Consider the following 11,130-nt stretch of genomic DNA (forward strand, 5'->3'; position numbering starts at 1 on the left):
TTTCTCGTCCAAACCTACGAGCAAAAACTGATCAGAATCAAATATTCACAAATTTTCAATGAAACTTAAATCAAACATTCCCAAACTTTTTCTCAAGGTACAGAATCTGTCTTCACAGAGGGGTTTTGTAAAAATATCAGCAATTTGGTCTTCTGATTTTACAAATTGAATATCAATAGTACCCTTTTGCACATGTTCCCTAATAAAATGATACTTTATCTCAATGTGCTTGGTTCTTGAGTGCAAAACAGGATTTTTTGAAATATTTATTGCACTCATATTATCACAAAATAGGGGTATACTATTGATTTTTAATTTGTAATCTTCCAATTGTGTTTTTAACCAAATTAATTGAGTGCAACATGCACATGTGGAAATATATTCTGCTTCAGCGGTGGATAAAGCCACTGTGGCTTGTTTCTTGCTTGACCACATGTTGAGTGAGCTTCCAAGGAAGCAACACATGCCGGACGTGCTTCTTCTATCCACTCTATCTCCCGCATAATCTGCATCACAAAACCTTACTGCACAAAATTCATCAGATTTAGGATACCACAAGCCATAATTACAAGTTCCCTTAATGTATCTAATGATGCGTTTAACAGCCGTAAGATGGGATTCTTTTGGGTGAGATTGAAATCTTGAACATACACCCACACTTTGAACAATATCCGGTCTAGAGGAGGTAAGGTACATGAGTGAACCTATCATTCCTCTATACCTTGTTTCATCCACATCTTGGCCATCGTCATCTTTTTCAAGTTTTGTATTAGGATGCATTGGAGTGCCCATTGCTTTGGAATTTTCTAGGCCAAACCTTTTAATAAGTTCTTTTGCATATTTTCCTTGGTAAATAAAAGTACCACTAGGAGTTTGTTTAATTTGGAGGCCAAGAAAGAAAGTAAGCTCTCCCATTAAACTCATTTCAACTCACTAGTCATGAGTTTTCCAAACTCTTCACACAAGAAAATGTTGGCCGAACCAAATACATTGTCATCAACATAAACTTGAACAAGAAGTATATCATCATTAGATGCTTTAATGAATAAAGTAGTGTCGGTGGTACCCCTTTGAAATTCATTTTCCAATAAGAAGGCACTAAGCCTTTCATACCAAGCTCTTGGAGCTTGTCTAAGCCCATAAAGAGCCTTAGATAATTTAAAAACATGATTTGGAAACTCTTTATGTTCAAAACCGGGGGGTTGTGCCACATACACTTCTCTATCAATATAGCCATTAAGGAAAGCACACTTAACATCCATTTGAAACATTTTGAAACCTTTATGGGCGGCATAGGCAAGAAGCAACCGAATTGCTTCCATTCTAGCTACCGGAGCAAAAGACTCATCAAAATCTATACCCTCTTCTTGATCGTAACCTTGGGCCACTAATCTAGCCTTGTTAAGAACAACTTGTCCATCCTCACCAAGTTTATTTTTAAAGACCCACTTAGTACCCGTTACCTTCATACCATCCGAATAAGGTACTAATGTCCAAACCTCATTCTTGTCAAATTGAGCTAGCTTCTCTTGCATGGCCTTGACCCATGATGGATCTTCAAGAGCTTGTTTGACATTGTTGGGCTCCATTTGTGACAAGAGAGCAAAGTTGCTAGGTTCGGTTTGCCTTTTGGTGGAGGATCTTGTTGTTACACCATGAGAGGGATCACCAATGATGAAGTCATGAGGATAACCCCTCATAGACTTCCATTCTCTAGGTTTTCGGCCAGGTGTTGAACTTTGATGAACTTCTGATGGTCTCACTGTTTCAGTTTCTCGTGTCTGCTCAGGAGATAAAATGGAAGTTTCTCCTACAATCTGACGAGATAAAATCGGGCTGACAGATTCTTCATTTTGTACAGATTTGGGATTTTCTTTACTTGTTGCAGCCTCTTCACAATCTGAATCAATATCCTTCACAATACTGGGAATTAAGTTAGAATCACAAAAAGTAACATGTATGGATTCCTCTATTGTCTTATGCTCCTTGAGATAAACTCTATAGGCCTTGCTTGTGGTGGAATATCCAACAAACATTCCTTCATATGATTTTGGATCAAATTTTCCAAGGTTTTCTTTATTATTAAGCATAAAACATTTGCATCCAAAAATATGAAAGTACTTAAAATTTGGAGGGGTTCCTTTCCATAGCTCATAAGGTGTTTTCTTTAACCCTTTTCTAATGATTGTTCTATTCAAAATATAACATGCTATGTTCACAGCCTCAGCCCATAAGAATTTAGGAATTTCACTCTCACATAACATAGCCCTAGTCATTTCTTGAAGGCTTCTATTCCTTCTTTCAACCACCCCATTTTGTTGGGGGGTTCTAGGACATGAAAAATTATGAGAAATCCCTAAGTCATCACAGAATTTTTCAAAATCTTGATTTTCAAATTCTCTTCCATGATCACTTCTTAAATGGGCAATTTTCAAATCCTTTTCATTTTGAATTTTCTTACAAAGGGTGGAAAAAGCATGAAAAGCATCATTCTTATGAGCAAGGAAAAGTACCCAACCAAATCTAGAGTAATCATCTACCACCACAAGACCATAATGTTTACCTCCTAAACTTTGAGTTCTAGTAGGACCAAAAAGATCAATATGTAACATTTCCAATGGCCTTTTGGTTGAGATTCCATCTTTTGATTTAAAAGAGGATTTTACTTGTTTGCCTAATTGACAAGCGTCACAAGTAAGATCCTTATCAAACTTGATGTATGGGATCCCTCTAACCAAATTTCTTTTGACTAGCTTAGAAATTTGATACATGCTAGCGTGTCCCAACTTTCTATGCTAAAGCCATTTTTCAGATTCAAAAGATGTGAAGCATGTTACATTTTGTTCCTTTAAATCCTCAAGAGTTAATCTATACACATTGTTGCATCTTTTAGCTTCAAGAAGAACATTCCCAGTTTTTTCACACACAACTAAACAAACAGATTTCTTAAAGATAACTTCAAAACCCAAGTCACAAAGTTGACTAACACTAAGCAAATTATGTTTCAATCCATGTACAAGGAGAACATCATTTATACAAGAAGAAAAGTTTTTACCAACTTTTCCAACAGCCACAATTTTTCCTTTTGCATCATCACCGAAAGTGACAAGTCCTCCATCATAGTCATCAAGCTTTATGAAGAAGGTTGCCTTTCCGGTCATATGCCTAGAGCATCCGCTGTCCATATACCACACATTTTCCTTCCTTTTGGATGCTAGGCACACCTACAAAACAATGCTTAAGTAACCTTAGGTATCCAAATCTTTTTGGATCCTTTTACGTTAAACCATCTTCTATGTCCTAAGCCATTGTAATCAAAAACAATTTTATAAACTTTGTCACCAACCATTCTTTCACCGAAAAAGCATTGAATGGGAAAGTGTCTATTCCGATTGCATAGTCTACAAAACCTTGGAGTTGCCTTTTTGTTAAAGTAGGTGGGATCTTGAAATCTTGTGTCATTAGAAGATGAAGTAATATTTTCAAAATGTGAATTTTCAGATTTATGAAACCCCAACCCAGCCTTATCATAAAGAGGTTTTTGACTAGCCAAGATGTGATTTAAACTTTCAGAACTTTGTGAAAATTTGGCCAAGTCTTCCTCAAGTCTTTTAACCTTTTTAAGCAACTCTTCATTTTGTTTAAAACAATCCACATATGCAAGAACACAATGGTTACTTTCACAGCTCCTAACTTGGGCTCTTAACTGCTTATTTTCTTCAACAAGATCACAAGTAGTTTCAGCCTCTCTCACTTTTTCTTTTAGAAAACTGTTTTTGGCCTTAAGAATGGTAATTTGCTGTTCAAGTTCTTGATTTTCCAGCAGAAAACATCTTATTTTTTTAGAAAGGTGGTCTATCATAAGATGGAGATCTTCAGTATTAGGGTTATGAAAGACTACCTGATCTATGTGGTCTTCCATGAGACATGTTTGTGACTTGGTCTCGGTTTCTTCATCATCATCATCAGAGTCATTCTCCAAGTCTTCCCATGTGGCCATCAGTCCTTTCTTCTTTCCTCTTTTCGGCTTTTCCTCCTTTTTCAGCTTGGGACAATCAGATTTGAAATGCCCCATTTCCTTGCAATTATAGCAAGTTACCTTGCTAAGGTCTTTCTTTATTCTCCTTGTGCTGCTGCCTTTGCCTCTGAGCTTAGCCATTTTCCTGAATTTTTTTGCAAATAAAACAAACTCATTTTCAGAAGAGTTATCACTGGATTCATCATCCAGAGGGTTAGTCACAGAAGAAAATGCAATTCCTTTCTTTTTTGTATCCTTTTTCAAATAGGTATTTTTCAAAAGCAAGAAGATTTCCTCTCAAATCATCAAGTGTCATGGAGTCTAGGCTACTGCTCTCAGAAATAATTAAAGCTTTAGTCTCCCACTCTTTTGTGAGACATCTCAACACTCTTCTTACTAGCACAGAATCAGAATGTGTAATTCCCAGAGCATCTAAGCCAACAATAATAGCATTGAACCGTTCGAACAGTTCATCAATGGACTCTCCTTCCTTCATTGCAAACATTTCATATTCTCTATTTAGCATATCTGTCCGAGTCTTCTTGACAATGGTGGTTCCTTCATGGGTGATTTGCAATTTGTCCCAGATTTCCTTTGCCGTTGTGCATCTTGATACCCGTCGGTACTCCTCGAAGCTGATAGCACAATTGAGCAGATTTATTGCCTTGGCATTTAACTCCACCTTCTTCCTATCTTCCTCGGTCCATCTTGCTTCTGGTTTGAGAGAAACAACTCCTTCTGCACTTGTGGTAGTTGGAAATTGAGGCCCTTCGAGGATAATCTTCCAAAGTCTGTAATCCACTGCTTGTACGAATATCTTCATCCTCTCCTTCCAATAGGTATAATTTTTTCCATTGAAAAGAGGGGGTCTGTTGCTTGATTGTCCTTTAGTTAGATTATAAGACACCACATTTGCGCCACTGTTTTCTGCCATGAGGATCTTTACTCCAAGCTGCAAAGCTTGATCTCTTTGAGACCAAGCTCTGATACCAATTGATGGTTTCAGTGGCTAAGAGAAGGGGGGGTTGAATCTTAGCCCCCTTTTTATGTTGCTAACACTTGCTGAACTCAGAGGAGACTTTTCTGTTTTTGCTCGTCACGGGACACGAGCAACTTTGTTTTGTCTCGTCCCTAGCCACGAGACTTTTCTTTTTTTGTCTCGTCACTTGGCATGAGATAATATTAGTTTTTGCTCCTGTGCAGTAGAAATAGAAATGTAGGAGAGAAGAGTTGAAGATTACACCCAGATATATCCTGGTTCAGCTGCTAAGTGCAGTGCAGCCTACATCCAGTCTCCATCACAAACATGATGGAATTTCACTATAATCAATCTTATTACAACTTGTAAAGTGCTAACCCAACTTACAAGGGGATTCCCACAGAATCATGAAACACAACATAGATGAACAAAGGAACTCTAAGACATCTATGGCTTTTTCTTTTAATTTTGCGCTCTCTACCTTTTTCCGCTCTATGGCTTTTTTCATACAAACCTCACTGTTTGCCTTTTTCCATGAGACTCAAGACATGACAAAATTAAACATAAAAATACTAAACAGAATACATTGAAGGAGAAGAGAAAACTGTTAGCTCAGGTAGCTCTGAGAACACTGTGCCTTGCACTCTCAAATTTTCTCCTTGCTTCAAACAGTGGCTGTCCACCCTTAATATAGAAGAGGGGAGCCTCCACTTATTGAAGCCAAAATCGAACCAACTTCTTCCTCCTTCAACAAAACCGGTTCGGCCACAAGGAGAGAGAAGAGATAACCATGCATTAACCAACATGCAATTACCTCTAGTCCTTTCTTGATCATCACCCTTCATCAATCCGAGCTCTCCATCCTTGGCTTGCTCTCCAAGATGGAATTCTGGCCCTTGATGCTTTATGATGATGATGACTTCATCCGCTTCAATCTCTGCCTTCAACCATCACTTCGCTACTCTAGCTACTCCCTGTGGTGGTTGAGCAGAATCAAAGACAAGTCATGCTTCAAGAATCTCCCTTGCTGGCCGAGATCTTCTTCTTCCTTTTTGAGCATGCAAAGCTCAAGATAACCTCACCAAATTTGACCACATTTGGTAAGTATCTTAGCCACAGCTCATTTTTATTTTAGTATATTTTTTTGCCATCATTAGCTTGATGGTCTTGATGCATGCAACTTCATTTCGGTAGCTCCATGTAGCTTCCATGGCTTTCTTTGTTTTCTGGATATTGACCGAAAAGAAGAGAGAGATGAGAGAAAATAAACAGCTTGAAGCAAAAGTAATTCAAATGTAATAAACCAATTAGTTGGTGAAAATTGCTTTTACTTCCCTAGCTTAGAGTGGCGTGTAGTCATTACACCCATCAATCAATTCAGCTGAACTTTTCTCTCTCATGTTCCCCATGCATTAATTAACAATGTAATAGATTTTGAAATCCATCACATGATTAAAGGCTTGGTTCCGTTGGAAGCATTTTGCTTTCATTTTTCTTTGGTTTCGGACCAAGTTTGGAACCATGCATCACAAATAGAGTTTGGGCTTGTAGCATTGAATTTGAAACTGGCCCGTTTAGTTAACATTTGCTTTCTTGATGAGATTTATTTCGGATCAGCATGGAAACATTCATCAAAATTCAAATTGGGCTTGGTAGCAATAAAGCTTAATCTGACCCAATAAAATTTTGATTCCTTCAAACTAATTGGGCTTAGTGATACTATTTAAATTCTGGCCCAATAGTAACATTTGCTTTCCTGATGGATTTTTAGATCAAGCATTGTATACAAAGGAAAGCTTTCTTTGGGCTTGCTGTATTTCATTTATTTTCGGCCCAATAATAAAACCTGCAACAAAAATTATTTAATCAAATCAGATTATTAATTTTTACAGTTAATTATTTTTAATAATGTTTAGTCATCATAAATATTAATTAAGAGTTTTCCAAACTCAACAATATATATTTTATTTCATGCATTAAAAAAAAAGCTAACAAAATATTTTATTTTATACAAAATAATTTTAAAAAATGGCTTAAAAGATATTAGGAGTACTATAAAAATTTGTAATGTCCTAATAATTTAGGATATTAAAAAAATACTCTACATAGTCAATAATAATTTAGAAATTAAAAAAATATAGTTATAACCAGTATTTACCTAAATTACTAGAATATTACAAACTTTTATAGTACTCTTAATATTTTTAAGCTATTTTTTTAAAATTATTTTGCATAGAAAATGGCTTAAAATTCCCTTTGTTCTAGGCAAAACAATTTAAAAAAATGGCTTAAAAAAATATTAAGAGTATTATAAAAATTTGTAATGTCCTAATAATTTAGGTAAATACCGGTTGTAACTATATTTTTTTTAATTTTTAAATTATTATTGACTATGTAGAGTATTTTTTTAATGTCCTAAGTCATTAGGACATTATAAATTTTTATAGTACTCTTAACATTCTTTTAAGCCATTTTTTAAATTATTTTGCCTAGAATAAATGACATTTTAAGCCATTTTCTATGCAAAACAATTTAAAAAAAATAGTTTAAAAAATGTTAGGAGTACTATAAAAGTTTGTAATATTTTATTAATTTAGGTAAATACTGGTTATAACTAATATTTTTTTATTTCTAAATTATTATTGACTATGTAGAGTATTTCTTTAATGTCCTAAGTCATTAGGACATTACAAATTTTTATAATACTCCTAATATCTTTTAAGCCATTTTTTAAAATTATTTTGTATAGAATAAAATATTTTTTTGTGGTATAATTTAAATAAATTTATTTAAAAAATTTATAAAAAAATATTCATGAGCTATTAAAAATGTGCAAAAGAGTATTATATGAAATTCGAATTGATAGCTCATTAATATTTTAAAGAAGTCTCGTAATAAAATATTTTGTTATTTTTTTTAATGCATGAAATAAAATATATATTTTTTAATTTTTAAATTATTAATTTTTTTAATTAATTATTAACTTTTTAATAAAAAATGGACAGAATTAAATCATAAGTAATTCGAATCTGGTCAATTCGAATTACTATGTGCAGCGTGTGTTAGTGTAATTCGAATCAACAAGATTCGAATTAGTGTGTGTGCGCGTTTGTGTATAATTCGAATCAACATGATTCGAATTATGTGTGAATAGAGTTCGAATGAACCTGATTCGAACTATATAGTAATGTGCATTCGTAGATTCATGAAACAATTTTTCATTTAGCTTATTTGTGTAAAATTTCATTCTCCTTGGCTTATTATAGTGTTTTACCCTAAAAATTAATTAACAAGTTGATAAATAAATAATATTTTTAAAATAATTTTATTAAAATACATTTAATTTTTAATTATTATTTTATCCTCTAATTTTATTAAAATTCCTAAAATATTATTATTCTTTTTTTCCAAATTTAACCCTAATCCTAATTTCAAAACATACTTGCTCTCACCTCTCTCACACACACTTCTCACTCTCACCCTTAAGAACCACAAAGAAGTAGGAGTGTGCATGGCCCGACCCGACCCAAAGACCTAGCACAGTCCCGAACACTTTAGGGGCTAATTTGATGTGATTTTACCGGGTTTAGGGCCGGATATGGGTCTCAAAAATAGACCCGATTATTGTTTCGGGTCGGGTCCGGGCCATAGCTCGGGTCACCAGAAATCGACCCGATGGCCCGGTCATCATACACAATTAATATTTTGTGTTATTAGTGATGGATGATGGCTATTCTTATGTGGAATTTAAGTATTGTAAACCTTAATATTTTGTGTTATTAGTTATTATAAGACTATAAGTTAATATTTTATGTTTAAAATGCATAAGATTTTAGACTAATTAAGGCATAATATTGTGTTATTTGTATTGATTTAAATATTTGGTGTTATTAGACAATATTAGTATTAATTATGGTTATGCTTTAATTTTAGAAAAGAGTTGGTTCTTGTTATATTTTTCTAAGTGAATTTTACCATGTCAAATAATGGTTGAAGTCTTAGAAATTTGGATATTTTCACATGCTAACTTATAAGAAGGTATCAAGGTAAGGTAATGTAATGTTAACGGCCCGGTTTTTACCCGGTATAATCGTGGCCCGAAAGTGTATAGGTTTCATCGGGTCTAGGGTCGGGTTCGTATCTAATAAATAGGCCCGATATATATTTCGGGTCGGGTCTGGGCCACATCAAATCCGGTTTCACCCGGCCCATGCACACCCCTACAAAGAAGGACAGAAAAGAGAGAGAAAGAAACGGAGGGAGAATGGAAGAAGATAGGAAGAAAAGAAGAAGAGAGGAGGGAGGAGAGAGACTGCACGGCAGCCTTGGTCTCGCCGCCGCCATTGCCATCGCTGTCGCGTCGTTGTCACAGGGGAGAGAGAGAAGATGAGCCCCCACACGAACTGCGATGGAGAAGAATGGAGCTGTGCCGCCGTCACCGCTGTCCACCGTCCCGCCTCTGGAGTCAATTGCAACCTTCGTCGTCGAGTCACTCCGTCGCCGTCACCGTCGTCGTTACAGCGGCAGGCGTGAGGGCCGAACAAGAAAAAATAGGTCGTGTGGAGGAGGGAGGAGATGCTACGCCGTCGTCGAGCAACTGCCACCGCTGGAGCTCGCCGTTGAGGCTGCTGGAGCCCCTGCCTGCCTGCTTCATGCTCTGCCCTTGCTCTGCTCCGCCGGGGCTGAGACCTGTCTCTCCCTGTTCATCAGAGCTTGTGGTGTTGCTGTGGGAGTCACTGCCAAAGGAGAGGAACTGCCGCCACTGCTGTTCTGCTGTTTCCTTCACCCTCGACGCTGGAGAAGGTCACCGGAGCTGCAGATGCTCCATCTCCTTATTTCTTTTGGTAAAACTAATCTTGTTCTTTTTTGTCTTGCCATAAAGCTCTATTATTGCCTCTGTCCTATGTCCCTTTCTGTCTTTGTTCAGTTTTAAACCACCTTAGGCTATTGGATTCGTTGTCATCGTTACTATGGTTGCTCCATGTTGATACTAGGGCTGATGTTAACGTTGCTACAGTGAGAATTAAATTTGTTGCTACTACCCTGTCTAAATTTCGTGCTCTTTCATTCCATTCTACTTCAACCTTTTATCTTGCACTTCGGGTTTGATCTCTTCGATCCTTTGAGACTAATTTATGAGTATGATTTATATTTATAATTGTTTAGCTATACGTCTATAATTATTTTGATATACATTACTTTGAACTTAGTTATACTTACAAAATTACTATCAAAGGAGTTTAAATTGGTTTTAATAATGATTTATTAGTATTAAATATTTATCCTTGTTAAGCTCATTTTAATATGCACATGAGACTATATATTTTTACGAGACTATATGTATGTTTGAAGAAGTTTTATATTATTTTAAAGTATTTGATTTTACTTGAATATGTATTTTTGAGGCATTGAAGTATTTGTTTGTATTAATTTATTTTGAAATTGTGAAATATGTTTGAAATGCCTTAATATTGAGAAAATATGATTTAGATGAAAAAGTATTGTTTGATTTGATTTATACCTCACGTTTGAAAAACCAAAGAATTTGTTATATTCGAAATTATATGTTTTGAATTGGTTTGGGAGGCTCGTATTCCGTACGGACGGACACACGAAAAGAAAGGACGACCCTTAGAGGTGGAGCCGCCCAAGTGTGAACTATTTGATTTGATTTCCTTATGAGAATTTCCTGATTCACTTATTCATATAAATTATTATTTTCTAACAAAAATTATTTTTATAATAATGTTTATATAGTCTTATGTGAATTATAGATGTATTGTCTAATTATTGGATTGCAAAAATCACTCTGTTTTTTCTAAAAATATTTTCCAAGAATAACTATTTGATTATGTGTGTCTTTCTATTCAAGAGTAATGATCTGCAATAGATATTTATTCTTTGTTGAGTTCTTAAACGTCATCTGCTCCATATTTATTTATTTATTTATTTTTGTTAAAAATATGTAATTATTCATTATAAAAACTGTAAATTTATCAAAAATATTTGTAACATTTTTATTTATTTTATATTCAAATCTGTTAAGCTTGTTAGGGACTATTTCTTTGAGCGTCAGTCATAACTCATTTTAGACTGTGACATCTTTTGTGCCTAAGCGAACATAAGTGGTATG

The sequence above is a fragment of the Arachis ipaensis genome, chromosome B5 (assembly GCF_059453495.1).
Source record: "Arachis ipaensis isolate K30076 ecotype BB chromosome B5, ASM5945349v1, whole genome shotgun sequence".
Classification (NCBI taxonomy): Eukaryota; Viridiplantae; Streptophyta; class Magnoliopsida; order Fabales; family Fabaceae; genus Arachis; species Arachis ipaensis.